General features: G+C 41.8%; 1 protein-coding gene across 4 annotated transcripts in view; it reads right to left on the bottom strand.

The window, feature by feature from the left end:
- The window catches only part of LOC111865235 (sodium-coupled monocarboxylate transporter 1), a 380779-nt gene that overhangs the window by 139043 nt on the left and 220980 nt on the right, over nucleotides 1–20756 (bottom strand). The window contains exon 1 of one of the 4 annotated variants that reach the window (XM_033751736.1): nucleotides 4379–4488. The exons of the other annotated variants lie outside the window; for them this stretch is intronic. The gene's annotated coding sequence lies outside the window, so the exon portion shown is untranslated. Of the gene's footprint in view, nucleotides 1–4378; nucleotides 4489–20756 lie in introns of those variants that run through there. 4 annotated transcript variants of the gene reach the window in all.

Raw genomic sequence — 20756 nt, 5'->3', positions numbered from 1 at the left:
CCTTCCTCCGAAACGTCGGTTAACACCACATCTACATGGTGCCAAATCCAACAAGACTGCTTTCTTCTTGGTCAGAAATGATTAACAAGTACTTAGGATTTCTGGAAATTATACCCCCTTTTTGTTAATTCAGTATACTTGAAAGAATTTCTCCTCTAAATTTGACTTGGTTCATTCTGGTTCGTCACACTAGTAATGGTATTAAAGATTATTAACGCCGTCCAGTGTGAGTAATACATTTTTTTTTTTTTTTGTAACCTTCCATCCTTTACATGTTTCGGTCAGAGCGGCCATCTTCAGAAGGACATGTCAATACATGCGGAAACTACTATTACAATGTCACTGGCTATTATCAGTTCATAGAGACACTATTATTACAATGTCATGAATATAAAATATAAATAATATATATATTTATAAATAAATAAATGTGTATATACTCGTATTTATATAAATAAATATATAAAATTGAATTTGTTAATTTTCTTTTAAAGAGAAGCAGCATAAAGGACACGAACCAAACTGGTTCTAGATTTTAACAAAGTTTTAAACCATACTTGTAAATAGACTAATTATAATAATTTATAAATATTTGAATAAATTCATCAACATCGCTGTAATTGTTAAAGGTTAACATTCTATATTCATGACATTGGAATAACAGTCTGTGTATGTAGAGACAAGGACCATTCACAATGTAATAGTTGTTTGCGCACGTACTGATATGTCCCTCTGAAGATGGTCGCTCCGACCGAAACATGAAATGATGAAAGATTAAAGAGAAAAAAAACATTTATCAATCACACTGGATGGCGTTAATAATCTTTTAAACAAATTATTTTCATCTGTTGTCTAAAAAAAATTAATATTAAAATGTAAAAACTGTAAATTTACTGTAGTTCTGTGTGGATGTGAAACTTGGTCTCTGATATTAAGGGATGAACGTAGACTGAGGGTATTTGAGAACAGGGTGCTAAGGAGAATAACTGGACCGAAGAGGGATTAAATAATACGAAGCCGGAAAACTTGCATGATGAGAAGCTTCATAACTTGTACTCCTTGCCACACATTATTAGAATAACCGAGTCAATGATGAGATTGGAAGGGCACATAGCACACATGGGAGAGAAGAGGAATGCACATTGGGTTTTGGTGGGAATGCCTGTAGGAAAATGACCATTAGCAAGACCTACACGTAGATAAGAGGATAATATTAAAATTGATCTTAGAGTAATAGAATTGGGCTATTGATTGGATTCAGCTGGTTCAGAACAGAGCCCGGTGGTGAGCTCTTCTGAACGCGGCAATAAATTCTCAGGTTCCATAAAATGCCTGGGAATTTCCTACACTGGCTGGGCAACAGTAGACTTCTCAACAAGGGCTCGGTTCCATGGAGTTACGATATTTTTTTCAGATATTCTGGCCTTGAAGCAGTGTTTCGTTTGGAACTGAGTATCCTACGGCAGTGTCTATGAAGAGTACTATCTTCTGGGATGTGACGCCGTTTAGTCCGGTGTAAGTTCACAGACGTTTCGGACGAACTTACTTCCTACATCTTCAGGGTTGAGAAGTAAGTCAAGCAAGCAATGAGCAAGAAACAAGCAGCAAGGAGAACTCTGCATGCTGGTTGCTCTTTGCTTCCTGCTGGCTTCTTGCTTGGCTTACTTCTCAACCATGAAGACGGGGGCGACATGTTACTTAAAAAGGCCGGTCGATAGCACTCAACTAATCACTGCAATGAGAACCTTAAACCCACCATTTCCTAACACGTTTACAATAGTCATTATTGATCCTAATGCTTTGTCTGTCTTCCTTAATATTCACAAAACATTTGAGCTCTTAAATTTTCTTATACAATTACAAAATTGCGAATAAAATGTTTGAAGAATAAGCTTAAAAGTAGTTAACGGAGAGACTTTTTTTCATTGCTTGTGGGGTGGGACTAAGCCCCTTGGACTGCGGCCACTTCTGGCCTATTGTACCAGCCCCAGATGATAGGTGAGGGTGATTGTGGACCAATTGGTGGAATGTAGATTGGCATGGGAAACCGAAGTACTCGGAGAAAACCTGACCCAGCGCCACTTTGTCCACCACAAATCCAACTTGACCAGACCCGGAATCGAACCCGGGCTGTCGCAATGGGAAGCCAGCGACTAACCGCTTGAGCTATGGCGCGGCCTAACGGCCTGTCTAATATAGAACACTCACGCACACACAGTGAGCCACACGCTGCAAGGTTCTGCCAGGTGGAAAAGATTGAGAAGACTAATCCAGCAGAGAAAAGTGCTTGACCAATGATTTTCACCACGATATCTTTAAACTTAAATTGATAAGCGTCAACTAAAATATGAAATAAAATTAGCATTACGCCTGTCTCTATCATACAGGTGATAAGTGAGACAAGCAAGTTTAAGAATAGGACTACACAGGGATATTTATACCGAGACGTTCAGTTTCCTTGAAGAATCTACATGTCTCAAGTCGGCCTTAAAACATTTCCTTTCATATATTTATTTATTTAGAGGGTCAAGATAGCTCAGTCGGTATAGCGAAGGGCTATGGGCTGAACGGCCCGGGTTCGATCTCCCGAAGGGACAAGAGATTTTTTTCAACTCCACAGCCGCCAAACCGGCTCTGGGCCACACCCAGCCTCCCATCCACTGGGTACTGGGGGTACTTTCCTCGGGAGTAACGGGGCCGAGGCATGAAGCTAACCACTCCTATCTAGTGCCGAAGTCAAGAATGCTAGAGCTATACTCCACTCCCTCACACAACTTCGAGGAATAACTTTACAGTTGTATTTATTGCTTACTCAGCGAAGTTGTCTGTAACTGAGAATGTATAACGATGAATGGAACGGTGATTAACGAATAGTGAAGTGGAAGGGATTTGGAAGAAAGCGGGGTGGCCTAATTTGAGGTAGTTACCCGACATTAGCCTGGAGAAACTGATCAAAATCACGAAGAATTTCAGTGAGTATAGTCGTTGTCCCGGCAGAGATTCTAAACATGCACATCCTGAATATGTCAGAAGCGTCATGCCTATTCTTTCAACCAGCTTCGTCGGCCCCCGTGCAGTTTTGCTACTGACTTCTAAAGACCCGACAATCTAACACAAAGGCCTAAGCCTATGCGTAACGGAAGATACGTGCTATATGCTTACAAATCCATTTGCCTCTAACCATTTCCCGGTGTAAAGGAAACGCTCTATATTTTGATACAGAGAGGTTCCCTTTTCGAATGTAGGTCGAGTTGCCGGCCCCCGTTGAGGGTTTTCATGACTTCCTTATATCTTTCAAGAATAATGACGGAATATCATCTTGAAACAGACCAATGAACTCTCCTTCGAAAATCTTAACTACCTATACATAAGTTACGAACACGTTCGACCTCTACAACTGAAAAAAAAAACAATTAAATGACGCGCAGTCTGTACAGCGACTATCTACTGGCTGGACGACCGAGGGGTCGGAGTTCGAGTCCCAGTGGGGTCAAGAATTTTCACTTCTCCATGTCGTTCATACCGGCTCTGGGGTCCACCCAACCTCCGATCCAATGGATACCTGGGGCTCTTTCTTCGGGGGTAAAGCTGTCGGACGTGAAGCTAACCACACACTTCCAACTAGTGCCGAGGTCAAGAAAACGTGGGTCTATACATCCACTCCCCTACAATTGTACGCCTTCATTGCGTAGTGCGTAGTTAAGCACAGGAACAATTTTACCTTTTACGTTACAGATCAATAATTCGTCCATCTGTCAAACTGAGAAGGAAATTTAAAAATCGTACGTGCCACATCATGCATACTTCATATATGGGATCGTAACCAATATAATAACTTGTTAGAATTACAATACATTACATATAATTCAACATATAAATTAACAGTCAAATGTACAATTGTACGCTACAACAATCATTACTACATATTACTAACTTAGTTATTCTTGACAGAAATATATTTATTGAACTGATCAGTAAATCCTGTACTGCTCTAGATCTGATATGTTCCTCATCAAAGTGCACTGGACACCACACTAGCACTTTTTTCCTTGGCACTACAGCCTCAGTGGGCCTAGGCCTACCTCCATGAACTTCTCCGTTAACTTCGGTTTTTCTAGATCTTACACGTTCGGTAGGACTCCTTGGGCGGGTGATCAGCTCGTCGCAAGGCCTCTACCTGTACATAAACACAGAAAAACTCACACACACACAAACTAAATATCCATGTCCTGAGTGGGATTCGAACCCACGAACCCGCTTTCCAAGCGAGCGAAGACAGTACATGCCCCAAACTAGACATTAATACTTTAATTCACAAATAAAAGAATATAACGAAGTAATTTAACACTCAGATTCTGAAATGAATGTCTGTACTTACTCTTATATATTCAATAGCTTAGGCATATTAAAATCAAATTAGGAATAAGAAGGTCGAAACTCAGGCAGAAAACAGCCGAAAGGTACGAAACGTTGTTGTCTACCCTGTAAGCCCCGTAGTTCCACTGAGACTGAGGGTAAAGAGCGGTGAAGAAACCTTTGCAGAGGAGGGTGGGGACCGAAAGTCAAATATGAAATGTACCGATACTTTGGCCTAATTGGAGGGGGCAGTTCAAAATAAGATAATACCGATGAGAAAAACTTCGGCCGTTAAATTTTGTTCATGGCGTTTCGGTTCGATTATTTCTAAATCTTATAAAAGATTCCACTTTTAGCGAGCCGAAACAGCTCGTTCAGTATCTACGGCTGAACAGTCGGCGTTCGATCCCCTTGCAGTTTGTAGCATAGTGACTCAACCAAAGATGTTACCGCGTACCCTTCTTAGTTATAGGTAAAGAAAGTGAAGTTGTTCCTGTATTTAACTAATTAAGCACTACGCCATGAAGGCCTATGGGGGAGTGGATGTATAGATCCACATCTTCTTGACCTCAGCACTGTTTCAAGGTCAGTTTTCAGTTTCACGCCTCGGCTGCTTTACCCTCGAGGAAAGAGCTTCTGGAACCCATTGGATAGGAGGCTGGGTGGGCCCCAGAGCCGGTCTTGACAACATGGAGAACAGAAAATTTCTGACCCTACCGGGACTTGAACTCCGAACCCTCGGTCGTCCAGCCCGCAGCCAATCGCTACCCCGTGCTTACTTAGGTAAGTAGCACGCCATAAAGACGTATGAGGGAGTAGAAGTATAGCTCCACCATTCTGGACTTCGTAAATAGAGGAGGTTTGTGGTCAGCTTCACGCCCCAATCGCTTCACTCCTGGGGAAAGTGTCCAAGGTGCCAACTGGATACGAGGATGGGCCGGCATGCTCCAGAGGGAGGCTCTCTTGCTCCTGCCGAGAATACACGTCGAACTCCGGCAGTGCACCCCGTAGCCTGTCGCCGTACCGACCGTACCGACTGCGGTATCTCAGCTCTTCGATGCTTTGTTGCCAAATTTAATTTTCCTCTCCAGGAGTCGATTCTAAGCCGATCACAGTGACCGTACGGTCTAAGGCATGAAATGTCTTCACCCGTTCGAACACTGGGATCGTGGGTTCGAATCCCACTCAAGTATGGATGTCTGTGTTTATACTGTGTTTGTGTTAGGTGTCGGCCTTGGGACGGGCTAATCCCCCGCCCAAGGAGTCATACCTACTGCCTTAGATTAAGAAACTGAAATGAAACGAAGCGTTTCACGGAAGAAGAAGAAGATTGTAACGAATGGAACCCGAACTGTGGATTGATGTCTGATGCCTCAACCGTCCATTAGTGTCTGTGTAGCACAGACATTTCTCTGACCGCCTTTGTATCTGTAACAGAATAATCTGCAATAGAAGAATAGAAATCAGGCCAGCACCTTCAGCGTAAATATTCTGGGATTCGCTTCCTGCAGGCAGCGGTCGTCTGTCGAACTTGGGAATTTCAGGTGATGTTTGTGCTTCAGGATAGCATCTTGGATAGACGCTTAATGTTCCGTATGCTGCAGATAAGCCAATACTGAAATCTGCAATAGAACGAATACTCCGGTACACGCGAAATGCCATTTTCTGTAACGCGTACAGTAACAGACATGCCTCAGTGAATATTCTAAAAAGAAAGAAAAGGTAAACATAGCCCTGCAACAGGCTGTGAGGCCCATTTGGATGTGAGACGTCGAGGTTCCCACATTTTATAGACAACCGGCTCACAGATGGCAGTCAGGTTGTCAGCCATACGCGCCGGCAGCCTTTTACCCCCGGAAAATTCCTGGTGCTCATTTCTGTTAGAGGCTGAGTCTACCCCAAGGTCTTAGTGCAGCTGGAAAGATTAGTCAATTGAAAAATTCAATGGCCTTACTGGGAATTGAACCCCAACCTTCCGGCTTGTACCATAGTGCCTCAAACAAATGCACTACAGCGTGCCCCCCCCCTCCTCCCCAGTGGACATTCTACTTGCCTTAAAATAATAAATTTCCTCCATCCAAAATGTGGTTTCTTTGGCTCTTTTGGAAGGCTTCGCTTTGCTTGTCATACTCGTAAGTTATTGAGTATCTGAAGAACAAAGCCGAGATATGTCACGCAAAATGTTTTTCTATTCCGTCACAGTGGGCTCTTGACGAATTAATGCATTCTATCTAGGTGAAATCAGCAGTTATGATTTCGATGTGGATAAATGCTTGGTGGTATATAATGTTTATTTCACAAGGCCATCCTGGATCATCAGAACTAAGATGCGGTTACAGGGTCTGCAGGATATTTTACAGAATCGCCACTCCCACAACTTCGCAGAAGTCGAGAAGTGGGTTTGGAATCATCCATACGCATATGAAACTATGTTCCTTATTGTATAAAATTACAAACAACAGTGTTCAGAAATCAGCTACTTCAAATTACGGTATACTGGAGGAGTCACAAACTGATCGCAATGGCCGCGCGGTCTTCCCTCGCTCGAACGTTGTGATCGTGAGTTCGAAACCGATTCAAGGCATGTATGTCTGCTGGCGTTTATTCTGTTTGTTGTTTTGTGTGTAGGTAGCGGCCTTGCGACGGGCTGAACCCCGTCCAAGGAGTCCTACTGACTGTGTATAGGATTAAGACACTGGAAAAGCGACAAAGGACCAACAAAGGGCTCTACAGCCATAAGTAGACAGGAAGAATCACAAATAAGCAATGGATAATGTCGACATAACAGTATTCACAATATTATCGTAGTTTCACATCAACAAACTTGAGAACCACGCGTTTTAGGCAGAAATTGTAAAATGTACGTAAAATAGGAGACTGAAACAATAAAATACAGATAAAACGTCTCAAAAAGCTGCACTCAGTAGACGGATCTTAGCGGTGTCTTCTTCAGGAAAAGAAAAGGTCCCCATGGCTCAATATTGATATTATTTTCAAAATGGAATATACCTTGAGATTTGATGACTCATCTGACAAAAAGCTATCTTATTTATTTACTCTTCATTTATGTAACGATGCCTTCAATTACTAAGATTATACAGCGTCTACTGATATGATAACTAGTGACTGAACTGGAAAGGATTGGGAAGGAAGCAGTTGTGGTCTAACGTGAGGCAATATTCCGTTGCTTGCCTAGAGGCACTGACGAAAACCATGATAAACCTCTATGAGGTATCCAGTCTCAGAGCCGATATCTGATTCCGTGACCTCCAGAACACGAAGCAGAGTACTAACCAGACGACCGTGATGTTCGATGATTAGTCGCTTCTAAAAACCCCGATGCAGTTCGAGTTTTAGCTTACTGTGAAGGAAGGTTTATACTCGTAGTCAAGGCCGTGCCATAGCTCAGGCGGTTAGTCACTGGCTTCCCACCGCGGCGGCCCGGGTATGAGCCCGGGTCAGGTCATGTGGGATTTGTGGCGGACAAAGTGGCGCAGGGGCAAGTTTTCGCCGAGTACCTCCGTTTCCCCTGCCAATTTTCATTCTACCAATTGCTTCAAAATCACCATCATCTATCATCTAGAACTGTTACGATAGACCTGTAGTGGCCGCAGTACCAAGTGGACTCAGTTTCAACCTACCAAAAATAATACAAAAATAATAAATAATAAGAGTTACAGTGAACCGCTACTGGTCTGTATCAAAATAAAATTCGTATGTAGAATTTGAAGTTCTCACAGCGGTGATTATGAAGAGTGATGTCTTCTCGTATACGAGTATATCGCCGTGCAGTACGTTGAAAATCAACCAACTTTTCGGAAGAATGTTGCCTCCATCTTCAGGATCGAAGAATAAGCAGAGAAAGAAGCCGGCCATCTTGTTTCACGTTGGTTTCTTGCTTGGCTTATTCTTCGACATGTTCCTCCTAACGTCAGTTGACTTTCAACGCACTACACGGCGTTGTATCCCAAGAGCCAGAAATCTTCACCATTAAATTCATTCAATGCGCTGAAGACCAAACTTCAGCATCCAGTTTTAATCTAAACCCGTTCAGTGTTTATTCTATTCGTGACTTGACGACGCTGTCAGTAAATAAGACTGCATAGCGTCAGTCGTCTTGAGGATGAAACATGCGGTTGGATGGAAGGACGGACGGACAGACATGGCCCATCTACTGTGCATTCATTCCTAGCAATTAATGCTAATATGCCTAGACTTTCTCAATGGTAGGCCTGTGTCATAAATAGGGACTGGATTTTAATGCAAATACACATTTATTCCTCGCAACCAGAAAGTATGCTCGTTTGGATATATGTATGTATTACTTCATTTCTTAAATTTTGGACATGGTTTGATGGTGCATATAAATGCATATTTTGCCTGTTTTATAAATAAGCATCATATTTTCGAAGATCTCTATTTATACTATATATTTCCTTTTTAAAATGTTTAGCATATATATTTTTTAATTTTATGTTCAACTTTTCAATCTTGGTCGTGTGTATACAATTTTTCTTTTCCGTATTAGAATATGTTGCATATTTGACTCAACATTTCGTCATGATTCATGTTTCTGATGCAACACCCAAGACGGGACTTCCCCGATCCCTTTACTCGTAACTTGCCTCATCCGCGTACCATCAAAGTGGCCGCGAAGAGATTAGTCGGAAATGTTCACATGTAGCCGCTATCAACGTAATACTATTCAACCGATAAGGGACTTCACTTATTTATTTCCGAAGTCTCCATGAGGTTCGTTACGCTTCTTCATTTGAAGCTGGAGGGCCATTCACATTAGTGGTGACTAGTCTGTAGTTAAGTTTGTTTAGCTTTCTGTAGTCATGCCGAAAGTGAAAGTGAGTCAGAAAACTAAATTACAGCTTATCAGCGGGAGTTAGAAGGAGAGATGATAAGTACAGATAACGAAATTCTTTATTGCCAAGCGTGTGAGAAAGCAGTTGGTTGTGAAAAACGCTTTCAAGTGCTTCAGCATTTGAACACTAATATACACAAAGAGAATATTAAAATTAAATCCACGAAAAGTGCTCCTGTTCAAAAATTGCTTAATGAATTTTCTAATAATAGTTTTTCACAGTTTTCCTTTGATTTATGCGAAGCCTTTTTAGCGGCAGATATTCCGCTGTGGAAACTAACCATTACTACTCTGAGAAACTTCATAGAGAAGTATACACAGTGCAAAGTGCAGGATGAATCTACTGTGCGCAAAAATTACGTGAAGCAGTGTTACGGTCTTACAATTGAAAGCATTAGAGATAAGATTCAAGATAAATTTGTGTGGGTATCAACTGACAAAACACAAGATTGTGAGGGACGGTTTATTGCAAATTCCATAGTTGGATCCCTTAATAAGAATGAACAATCTACCCCACATCTTCTTGCAGTAGAGCAATTTGAAACCATAAATAGCTCCGCAGTTTCCGGATTTTTTATCAATTCAATGAATTTACTATGGCCGAATGGCATTCAGTATGAGCGCGTATTGCTCTTTGTGACTGATGCCGCAAGTTATATGATGAAAAAGCCGGTACTCCTCTTAAAGCTATATTTCCAAATATGACACATATGACTTGCCTTGCCCATGCGTTGCACCTTGTTGCAGAAACAATTCGTGCAAATTTTCCGCTCGTTGACATGTTGGTGTCTTCTGTGAAGAAGGTATTTGTTAAAGCGCCATACAGAAAAGAAGCCTTTAAAGCAGTAGCACCGAGCGTTCCACTTCCGCCAGAACCAATTTTAGCGCGCTGGGGCACGTGGCTGTGTGAAGCGAGTTATTATACCGAACATTTAGAAACAGTTAGGAATGTCGTGAATACATTTGATCCCAAAAGTGTAGCATCAATTCAAATTGCCCAAGATGTACTAAAAAAACGCAGAACTAGAAACTAATCTTTCCTATATATCTGCTTAATTCTCTCATCTTCCATCCGCCATTTCCTCACTGGAGGCAAGCAATAGCAATACTACTTTGTATCAGTCGTTAAGTGTGTTCAAAACCACTGTTTCCAAATTGAATTCGGTTCCTGGAAGAGTTGGTGAAGTAGAAAAGGAAAAAGTACACAGCATTCCTTAAAAAAATCCAGGATATGAACAAATTTGTGAAATTGAAGAAATTTTAGTCGGTAAACGTACTGAACTGCCAAGTAAAAAATCACTAACAGTGGAGCAAATAGCGGCTTTTGTACATGCGCCTCTAAGTTCCTGTGAGGTGGAAAGAAGTTTTCCCGCTATAAAGACATCTTACGAGGCAATAGGAGGCGACTAGCTAAGGAAAACCTAGAACATTTAGTAACTGTTAACTGCAACAGAAGAGAAGTTGAAAGTTCGGAGAGCTAAATGTGAGTACCGTTGGTTTTTTTAATTTGTAATGAAATATGTTGGCTTTGTTGCATGATTTGTATTTAAGTATAGCTTTTTATTACAAGTGCAATATTCAGTGATTACATAAAATGAACTTAAATATTGATTTGTTGGTCTTAAAATAATGTAAAGTCAATAATATTTGGTATATATTTTTATGTGCATATTTTAGTGCATACTTCGGAAGTTTTTCATGCATAGATGCATACATATTTAAGGTATTATTATGGCATAAAAATCTGGTCCCTAGTCATAAAGCCCTCTTCATAAATTTGCCATACGGGCGCGAGAACTTCGAGCTTGATACTCCGTTCGATAGATGGTACCACTAAACGGGATGGAGAAACGTGAACTTACTTCCTGACAACAGATGGCGGATAATATGACTTCTCTCGTGCGTGAGTTCATTTCTGTACTGTGTAATCGTAACCTCCATATTTTCAGCGATTTATAATAGCACAATTTCATAAGAGATAGCAATGAAGTTTATGTAAGCGAACATTCTGTGAGTGTGAGTGCGTGTATATTATAAATCACGGGGAGACCGCTGTAATTGAATAAGATGTTTATAAGAATGTGCTACAGAGGGCTGTTTGGGCACTGGTTAGGCCCTTTTTGTATTTACAATTATTTTTCACAATAAAAACGAACACACTCTTCATAGAGTTGTTTTCCGCGTGGAGAGTGCGGGAAGACCTGCGCTGTTATTAGTTTAATTCTGCTAATTCAATATAATCACGAAGACCACCACCACAGGCCCCTGGGCCTAGACAACATCAAGGAATATACTGAAACCATCAGAAGTGGTTAGCGAACATTCAGTTTCAGTGAATATCGAGAAAAGGAAAGAGTGAGGAAAATGGGTAGAAAACCAAAAAATCAGACCCGTACCGGCATCCAGAAGAGAGTAAGCAGAAAACCGTACGAAGGAAAACTTCGAAAGAGCCAAATATATTACCCACCAAACAAGACAAGCTGGAAGAGAAGAATGATTTGGAGGAAATTGAAGAGGAAGAAGGGATCGACTTAGAAAGAGGGGAGGGTGCCCCTGTCTAAAAGAAGGGGATCCCAGAGGACAAGAATAGGAAAATCCCACGCGAAATAATCTCGGACCGAAACCAAAGTCAACGGTTAGTTTAAAAATACGACGACTCGGACATGGGACCCTTCACACTGCTAGTTCCGGCCGTAAGAGCAAACTTAGTGGAGCGAGCATCGGGAGGATGTTGGAAAAGCCAAGTGTTTACTACTGTAGAATTTTTCAGGACTTCAGACGACACTGGACAGCGCTCTTCAGCTCGCACAGCATGGCGAACAATCCGGTAGATAACACAAGGAAAATAAATTAGAAGCGTTCATTCCAGCCACAGTGATAGTTATAAAGGGAATCGTCAAACGTATTCCATTGGATATCAGTACTGAGGAGCTTCTAGAAAGGATCAGAATCAAGAACTCGTCCCTCCATGTCAGCGGGGTGAAACGATTACAAATGATACAGAAGAACGTACAAGGACGAGGCACAAAGACAGAGGAAAACAACAGAAGCGTGGAGAAGGAAAAGGCCTGGGTGGACTCCAAATCGGTATGTCTGAACTTCAAATCACACTCGCTCCCCAACGAAGTTGTAGCTTGGAGCGCAATCCTGAAGACAGCGCTCTGTATTCCTGCGATAAAGCTGCGATACAACTGTGGCCGACATGGGCACCTCAGGACCAGATGCAATGGGAAAGCAAGATGTATCAGATGTGGAGGAGACCATCCAACAAGAAAAGGCCAAAATGTATAGCAAGGAAGCTACATGCATAAACTGTGAAGGCGGTCATATTGCCTTCAGTAAGGACTGTGGAATAAGGGCAGAAGAAGAAAAGATAAATAGACTAATGGCAACCAAGCACATATCAGCAAAAGAAGCAAGGAAAATCGTTAAGACCATGGATCACAGGTCCCCAAGGTCTCCTCATTTTAAACCCATGGAAGATTTCCCTCTTCTTGACAAGGGTGGGATTGAAATTGGGTCATATAAATTTGAGGTTGTATGCAGTTTCACTTACCTTGGATCAGAAGTTAACTGTAAAAATGACATCAGTGATTAAATAAAAAAGCGTGTACTTGCAGCAAATACATGTCTCCGTGGCCTTAGGAAACACCTGAAATCCCAATTAATACCCAGGAAAACCAAAACTATGATGTATAAAGTACTTATAAGATCAGTGCTATCTTATGCATCTGAGACCTGGCCACTGTCAAAATCGGATGAAAGACTGTTAAGTATATTTGAAAGGAGGATCTTGAGATATATCTTTGGACCAGTGGAAGAAAATGGAATATGGAGGAAGAGGTATAACCATGAGCTATACAAACTATTTAATGAACCAGACATTATTGGATTTATAAAGGTGAAAAGGCTTGAATGGGCTGGACACACAATACGTGCCAGCGAGAATAGAACGATTAAGAAAATGCTTAATCAGAAGGAAATAGGAGAGTGGAAGACCAAGATTAAGATGGGAAGAATGTGTGTGTGGAAGGACATAAGAATTTTGGGTGTAAAGAACTGGAGGAATGTAGCATCGAATGAAGAAGAATGGCGAGCAATCCTGAGGAAGGCCAGGTCTCACAAAGGGCTGTCGTGCCAGTGATGTGATGATGATGACAAGGGGGTTGGGGGGGAATGTAACCCTATCTCGAGGTAAATCAATCAGACTCCCCTGGAAAATCCAAACATGGCCCTAACAACTCCGAACAACGACGGTTCCTGGCGACTAGTGGCAACACAAGGAAGAGCAACAACCCGGCTTGAATGAGAAGCTGCTTCATCGCGCTCCCCCATACGACCTATGGGTGAGGAAGGGCCAGGAAGGAAGGCTAGGGACCCAAGAGAAGAAGAGGAAGACATGCTTTATTGGTTTAGCTACAACACTCCGAGGTACTAGAGGACCTCACTGAAAAGGCACTCTATAAGGTGCTCCTATATATAGGCACAGAATACCTTGAATAATGGTAAGAATAAAAATATTTAAAATTGATTCTAACATTTTATTCCCAAACATAGGCCCTTACAAAGAGAAACAAAAGCAGAATCCAGACAATGAACAATAATATTTGCTTTTTAGAAATACTGAGGGAAAGTCAAGAATGGATAAAATTAGAAATGACATTTTTATAGAAGAAATTTGAATCTAGAATTTGTTCATGGTGCTCAAGGGAAACTACTGCAATTGCTTGGCCGTATAAAAGGAACAGATACATTAATGAACTCGAAGAGGACGTCAGATCTAAATTTAAAAGAAAGGGCTCAAGGAACAACCCAGAATAGGATGGTTCTCCCAGGTACTAGAAGACACCAAAAAGGGAAGGAGGTGGAAAGAAATCGAATAGGAACAGTGTATAAAAATAGAAGAAAATGTAAGTTTTTAGTCCACAGACCCATATAAAACGGTAAAGATTATAGAAGAAGAAGAAGAAGAAGAAGAAGAAGAAGAAGAAGAAAGGAAATAAGAAATCCTTGCCCTAACTGATATTTTCAGAATATTATACAATAAATAACAGAAGTGTTTCAGCCGTTGATCGATCAAATCATGCGTGAGTACTCTAAATGCCTATTTTCTTCTCCGACTGTGTGTGTTTCCATAGAAATGTAATTGCTGCATTAAAAGTATTTCATCTTCACAAAGAGGTGAGCCTGTTCGATATATAAATTGGGCCTCAACGTGGGGATGTCACTTTCATCCTATCTTAATATTCTAGGAGGAAAACTTGTAAGCCAAAAGAGCATACAAAACAGTATACTGAAAACTAGTTTCAATTAAAACACTTCAATTACTCTTGGGATTGGAGATCTTATATTCAAAATTTGTATTTCTACAGGTACAGTGTTCATCGGTTCTTATTTCTTGAGAGATAAAGCGCAGATGTTGCTTAAGCAATCTGAAGTTCTTCCAAGAGTCTTGTCAACTTCTTACCTTCCACCGTTTCGGCGGCACTTTGCTTACTGCCTTGCGTTTTAATTGCTAAGCAACGGTGATTATTCCGGATATCAACTTTCTTTAAGAACGCCTAACCATACTCTGTATCTACCTGTAAATCTAGAGTCGAACAGCACTTCACAGAAAAAATATATAGCCCCGTAGATTTTTGACAACGGTGTAACACGAGATTTAAAATTATTATTTGGACTTCGTTTCAACAGAGAATGAATATCTTGAAAGAAACAGCCAAATTGCCAAAGGCAATATTACTTTGTAAGGCCACTACGAAGGCCCGTGCCATAGCTCAAGCTGTCAGTCGCTGGCTTCTCATCGCGAAGGCCCGGGTTCGATCCCACGTCTCGTCAAGTGGGATTTGTGGTGGACAAAGTGGCGCTGGGGCAGGTTTTCCCCGGGTACTTCGGTTTCCCCCTGTCAATCTTCATTCCACCAATTGCTCCACAATCACCCTCACCTATCATATGGGGCTGGTACAATAGGCCAGAAGTGGCCGCAGTACAAGGGACTTAGTCCCACCCCAGTAGCAATAAAAAAAAAAAGGCCACTACGACGGTGGACAAACTCCAAGACAGGAGATCGCAATTTTAATCTTGATGCAGCTGCCTGGACATTCTAAGTAAGTGGATAAGTTACGCTATTTTTAACAACGACAGAATAGGAAATGATTTGGCTATTACTAGAAAAATATCAGATCATGGGAAATGTATCAAAACTGTGTAATCAACAATTGCGCTTCCATGTGACAAGCGTGCAACAGCCTAAGAAAAGCGGTTGTGGATACATAAAGAACATTGTCTGGCCGTCTTTGAAAAGTAACTACGCTCAAAAACAATTATCGTCAGATATTTTGGTCAGAGAACCACAACACAGGACATTTTGTTCAAAAATGTGTGTCGGCTTTTAGATTCATTTGCTTTTCTGATCTGTCAGCATTTCAATTCAAATAAATTTGTTATCACCTCATGGAAATCTATTTCCCTCGTTTTATAAGAAAACGCAGAATAGCTTGAATATCGGATACTTTCGACAATATTTTCTTGGAAATCCGGAACACAAGTGCCAACTTTTGCGGATAGATGGTGTCACGTGGTCAACGCAACGGATCCTCACGGCCGTTAATCTCGGTTTTCTAGACCGGAGCCGCTATTTCCTTGAAGAAGCTCCTCAATTATCCTCACGAGGCTGAGTGGATCCCGTTCCAGACCCACTACTTCTCAGAAAATGTGGTAGCGCCGGGAATCGAACCCGGGACCTCTGGATCTGTAGGCAGGAACTCTGATCGCTAGACCACAGAGAGTTGGCACTAACTTCGCCGACAAGCGGCGGTCACTCGGTCGCTTGCGGACTACAGGCGACGGAGATTTTTTGTTTGTTTCCAGAATACAACAGACGTATTGTGCAGGTGTAGAGCAATCTGCACTGCAATTTGAAGGGCAATTTTGTTGTCTGTGGTTGTTACTCACGTTCAACGTCTCTGGATTCTTGGGCACACACATGTCGTCTTTGTGACCTTCAGAACAAAATTCTTGCAGAAGAGGACGTGACTGGGTGGCTAGAGCTGTTGGCTCCTACCAAGGTTGTCCGGCTTCAATTCCAGGTGGTGCATGTGCGATTCGTGCTGGAAGCAGCAGTTATAGGGCAGGTTTTTCTCTCTTAGTACTTGGTACATAGTACTTCCCCATATCAACGAAGGGTACATATGTCATATAATGCCCCTCGTAACAAACCGACAATGTTCCATGACTATTCATCTTAGCCCCATAGCTTGTTTGTCAAAAAAGGAAGCCAAGTGCTTCAGAATCTCATGTGGCGACGTTAAGAAATTAATTTCATTTATTCATGAAAAAAAGTAAAGCTATCCCTGTAAGAGGCCGTGGAAGCTTCTACATTTTCTAGATAATCAGCTCACAGATGGCAGTGAGGTTGTCAGGCTTACGCGCCGGCCGCCCTTTACGTCCCATGAAGATTTCTGGTACTCATTTTTGTTAGAGGCTGAGCCGACTCCAGGGCCATAGTGAGTCTGGAAGGATTAGGTCAATTGAAAAAATACAATGACCTCATCGGGAATAGAACTCGACTCTCCGGTTTGTGGCATAGTGCCTCAACCTACTACGCTGCCGCGTGCCCCCAATCAATTATTCATGATGTCTGTATATATTTGACTAAAACAGAGTGAGCCCTATGTTACCATTATGATGCCGTAATTATTGACGCCAAGTTGAACATTTTCCTATTCTGGAAGTCCGGTTTATTATGCCAGGTTAATTACGCACAATGGAATTTTATATGACTTCAGGGCATACAAATGTTTGAAATAAACATTAATGTATGCTCTCTCATTCTGTTCTGTATTTTTTCTCCTCTATTTTTGTTTGAAATCTTAAAAATATCTAACCACACATCAAATGTAATTCGAATTCAGAATATGTTGGAGATAAATGTATAATAGACACTTTTTCTTTACTATGGTCACCATGAAAATATAGCTTGTGATGATTATCGACTGACCGTCGTCGCGGTCTTAATGCTGTTCGTAGAAACCGAAAGGTAATCGAACCCACTCATGTAACAGTAAAATTAACAGTTATTCCAAGTTTTCCTCCCTTAAATAAGCAACTTTTGTAATTACACTTATTCGTTATCATTATTAGTTCCGAGATGCACCTACAGAGCGGGATAGAAAGATGGGATAATGCGAAATATACAGAGTGAGGCAATTAACCGGAACCACTGCATTTTCTCGCTAATTTTTGAAGATACGAGAAAATATTTCAACCAAAAGCTGCATTTTTTTGAAGGACACAAGCTGATCAAAGCCTTTATTTTAGAAATACATTCTGTCAAGGACATTTCAAGAGACGTTGCAAGTGATGCGCATGGACATCAATGCATCTTCGAAGACGCTCGCTCACGTTTTGACGTGCTACCTGAACGCTGCAATAATTCGTTGTCCCATAATTTCCGGCATAGTGGTTGCCGCTCGGTAAACTTTATCTTTCAAATACCCCATAAAAGGTAATCAAGAGGTGTCAAATCAGGCGAAAGAGGTGGCCAAGGAAGAGGTTCATTTCGTCCAATCTAGTGTCCTGGGTAAAGCGTACCGAATGCTTACCGTGCAATATAGTTGATTTTCAACGGGCTACATGGCGTTACGTCCTAGAACACTTCATCACCATCGCTGTGACAGCCTCAGATTCGGGATTCTCATTGTGCTTAGTTTTCGGGTGCAAGGAAGGAGTTCGTCAGATAAAACTGCACCTTATCACTAATAGTGTCGGTTACGGATGCCGAGCGGGCTAAGTCATGTACTGTCTTAGCTCGCTCGGAAGCCGGGATCGTTGGTTCGAATCCCACTCAGGGCATGGATGTTTAGTTTGTGTGTGTGGGTTTTTCTGTGTTTGTGTTGTCCTGTCTTTAGGTAGAGGCCTTGCGACGAGGTGATCACCCGTCCAAGGAATCCTACCGTCTGTAAAATTGATGATGAAACTGAGGAATCAGCCCTATGCTCCAAAGTGGGAGCAAGAGGAGAGAGAAAGAAATCAATATTAGTGACATTAGTGTCAGGAAAACCCCCTTCGTTCTATCTGAAGGCATAACAGAGGCAGCTTCCGAAACGTCTTATATCTAACGAATCCGGACAATGCACACTGTCAGAGGAAAGAAGTTAGCGAAAGAGCATTTCTTTATTTTATTTTCTTCTTTCTTCCCTTCTTAATCCGTTCCGCTTATACCTTTACGGTGTCGAGGTTGTTTCTTTAATTTTGATCTCGTTTATTTTCTGAACTCGTTGTTCTGTAGACTGTCTCAAATCATATTCTTTTAGTGAAGTATACACAACAGGGTAAAGTAAAAAAAAAAGTAAAGTAGATGTATCCCAATAACCGACCGTGGAGGCCCATAGGGTTGTGATATGTTGAGGCTCCCACATTTTCTAGAAAATCGGCTCACAGATGGCGGTGAGGTCGTCAGCCTTACGCGCCGGCCGCCCTTTACCCCCATGAATATTCCTGGTACTCCCCAGGGCAATAATGCGGCTGGAAGGATTTGGTAAATTGAAAAATCCACCTCAACGGGATTCGATCCCGCGACTTGTAGCATAGTGCCTCAACCAATTACACCAACGCGTGCCCCCCGTGCACAATAGAGTGCTCACCGTAAAGATTAAAAAGACAGAAATTAATAAAGCAGCAATATGAAGAAGAAAGGGGGAGGCAAAAGAATTAAGCAAGTAAAGAACAAGTAAATGAATGAATTAATTAATCAATCAATCCAACAACGATGAAGTGTTGCGACAACGAAACCCAAAACTTCGAAAACGCCTGTGAGAGGAAAGAAGTAACATTTAGTTTTGTGCGTCTGCAGAAGCGCCACACATCAGTCGCAATATGAAGCACTGGCACGTGCTGGGGTGCAAAGTGACAAAGTGACTCTATGCTAAACGGCGCGTGTTGTATAGCAAAGCGACACGATGTGAAACAACGTCATCAAGCTTGGAAGAAGAAATTTACAATTCCTGGAATTCTTATCGCACCTATCGCTCTGGGATAAATAACAACGAAACAAACAACATTGGCTGGCCTACTTAAACCTCTTTTATGGGGTCCACAGTTTCGTTCCAATTATTTTGTTACCATTCAGTCCGTTAATTATACTGACTGACTGACTGACTCTCTGTCTGAAAGTGGCGGTGAAGTGGATGACTGAGTCCCAGGTTAGAATCGTACCCAGAAACTTGTTACTATTTTGATTTGTCTCATTTTGGTCCGTCACACTACTAATTACAGAGTGGATAATTTTCAGTCCAGTGTGACATACAAGTTTACAACACTTCAGTCTTTTTCACCTTACATGTTTCGATGCGCTTCTGAGAATGATTCTTTTGAATCGAAACATGTAAGGTGAAAAAGACTGAAGTGTTGTAAACTTGTATGTCACACTGGACTGAAAATTATCCACTCTGTAGTTGTTACTATGACTGAGGAGATTTTCTTTTTTTGCCTCAATCTCTTGAAACAGACGAGGAAGCATCTATTGCCAGTCTCTTCTATTNCTCTGTGCTTCAAGTCGCTGCTGATGACGCTGCTTCCGGCATCAGTTTTTGGTGTCTCTCTTCGTCTGATGCCTACCCTTTGACCTGTCCAGCAAGGGAGGCCCTGCCAGTAGCTACGCTACCGCTGGTATACTCAAACTGGCATACTCAAACCCCCTCACCACGATAAGGTGGAGACACCAACGAGGGGGTCTCTTCTATATCCTTCCAAATAATAATTTCCCAAGGATCACAATATTAAACCTTATAAAAGATGTACAAATGAAAGAAGCTGCCAAATAATCTCAACACTAACCACCATATTTATTTTGGTTTAACGAAGCTGTTTCAGATGAAGCCGGTTCAGACTGGCGCATGCTCAGGATTTGGTGCATAAGAAAGGATTTAGAATAAAGCGTCCGTTGTTTACATGCAATTATAAAGCCGGCATTCACCGTAATTATTTGAAGAAACTACAAAAGCCTCAACAGTCTGACCGTGATTCGAACCGCATAACTCCCGAATACAAGCCTAGAATTTCCAAACTGCGGCCGGGATACCGCCTATTCTGATCCAGCTTCGTGGTCTTCCTCAGCTCCTGTAGGCGAATGTCGTGAATATACTTTCATATAAGTCACCGACGGCTCCTATTAGAACCTTACCTTCTCATCATGTATAATAAATATTAGGTGATAAATAGCTGAAACGCCGGTCACGGTAGCCGAGCGGTCTAAGGCATGTACTGTTTTCGCTCGCTCGGAAGCCGGGATCGTGGGTTCGAATCCCACTCAGGGCATGGATGTTTGTATGCGTTTTTCTGTGTTTGTCTACAGGTAGAGGCCTTGCGACGAGCTGATCACTCGCCCAAGGAGTCCTACCGAATGTGTAAGATCTAGAAAAACCTAAGCGAACGGAGAAGTTCATGGAGGTAGGCCTAGGCCCACTGGGGCTGTAGTACCAAGGAAAAAAAATAGCTGAAACTTATTTATTTTGAACAGCATCGATAA

This window comes from Cryptotermes secundus, unplaced genomic scaffold (assembly GCF_002891405.2).
Source record: "Cryptotermes secundus unplaced genomic scaffold, Csec_1.0 scaffold614, whole genome shotgun sequence".
NCBI classification, from domain to species: Eukaryota; Metazoa; Arthropoda; class Insecta; order Blattodea; family Kalotermitidae; genus Cryptotermes; species Cryptotermes secundus.
This window is presented reverse-complemented; position numbering and strand designations above follow the sequence as displayed.